Source organism: Penaeus chinensis, chromosome 7 (assembly GCF_019202785.1).
Source record: "Penaeus chinensis breed Huanghai No. 1 chromosome 7, ASM1920278v2, whole genome shotgun sequence".
In the NCBI taxonomy this organism is placed as follows: Eukaryota; Metazoa; Arthropoda; class Malacostraca; order Decapoda; family Penaeidae; genus Penaeus; species Penaeus chinensis.
Genome location: NC_061825.1, coordinates 33906933 through 33908601, shown reverse-complemented (window position 1 = coordinate 33908601; position 1669 = coordinate 33906933). Strand labels below are relative to the sequence as shown.

The 1669-nt window shown below is 34.1% G+C and overlaps 1 protein-coding gene across 1 annotated transcript in view; it reads right to left on the bottom strand.

The window, feature by feature from the left end:
• LOC125027354 (mucin-5AC-like) overlaps positions 1 to 1264 on the bottom strand; it is a 13248-nt gene extending 11984 nt beyond the window's left edge. The window contains exon 1 of the mRNA XM_047616392.1: positions 1131 to 1264. The gene's annotated coding sequence lies outside the window, so the exon portion shown is untranslated. The remainder of the gene's footprint in view (positions 1 to 1130) is intronic.
• Between the last annotated feature and the right edge of the window lie 405 nt (positions 1265 to 1669).

The following is a 1669-nucleotide window of genomic DNA, read 5'->3' as shown; positions in this document are numbered from 1 at the left end:
AATATTTAAATAAATAAACTATATATATATATATATATATATATATATATATATATATATTTTTTTTTTTTTTTTTTTTTTAGTTTCACGGCCATCCAACCTTGCAATTATTATTCCATGTTTCAGTTATGCATATTGTAACATGAATGAATCTTCTGTTATTTTCCATTGCAAATGATAATAATGAATTTTGTAATGATTAAGAAAATGACTCCACCTCTCTGGGCCTCAGTCCCAACTACTCCTGCCAGTCCTGGGAAATCCATAAACCAAATGAACCAGTGCAGTGGCCACAGCCCCCTGGTTTAACCCATTCGCCCCAGATTTATGTTCTGTCCCTGTAGTTTTTGGTGAATTTTGTTGCATACAGATGGCTCCACATGTGCTCAGCCGGCAAGGAAGTCTATCAGTAAGCCCTAGTTACTGATCCTGATTTCCCCATTCCTTGAACTGGCGGGAAAACTAATACCATTGCTATCTGTATTATTATTATTGCTATTGATGTTATGGTTAATAATTTGTCATTAAAATATTTTAGACAATGAAATGATACAAAAGACTCATTCTTAAAGTGAAAGAAAAGGGTAAACAGGTGAAATAGGTAGTTTCTAATATCTGGCTACTTGGTGATTAAGAACTTGTAGAGCCATCTATTTGTAAATACAATAAATAAACATGTATTACAGTGGGCATGGCATGTATTCTTGCCACATGGGGCAAATGGGTTAAACAATAGTGTCTGACCCTGTATATATAATTCATATTTAACCACACACTTTCCCTGATCCCTTCCATGCCCCTCCCGTACTATCGGGGCCAAACTTGTCGCTAAAGAGGGATTTCCGCGACTTAATTTAAATATATTTGGCTAGCAGAGATCTGTCATGAGAAGGTATTCTGAGAAATGACCCACCTCGACACAATATATCAACCTACCTACCATTCCAAAAGGAGCATATATTCACACATCTACCTGATTATGTATATCTAAAGCATATCTACTTGAACAGCGGCAGATCACAAGACCCCATTCATAAAGATGAACGTTTAAACGCATTTACATAAATGATATCAGAGCGATCACCTGGTGTTACCCAAAGCGAGACGCCAAATAACAAAATGACCAGTACCTTAATAATACTTGTAAATAACAGAAAATCACTGCTCTTGCGGAGAACATGTATCACTAGTACAAGGCTGCCTGCTCTTGTTTACACGCATGGCCGATGTAAACAATCTCATGCTAAGAGTGCCGACGGAAAGCCGAAATTATTTTAAACGGCGTGTCAGACGTATAAAGCTGTATGTACAAAATCCAAAACTTAGATACATATTTACATGTGTATATTTATGTATGTATATATGTATATATATGCAGTATATATACTACAAACACACACACACACACACACACACACACACACACACACACACACACACACATATATATATATATATATATATATATATATATATATGAAAAGAGAAAACACTCTACCGTGTTGATACTATGGTATAAATCTAGTTTTACATTGTGAGTTTTTATATCATATATATATTTATATAATGTATATATAAACACAGTATACATTACATATGTTAATATTAAATACAACACACACACACAGATATATATCTGTGTGTATATATATGTGTGCCGTATAGTATT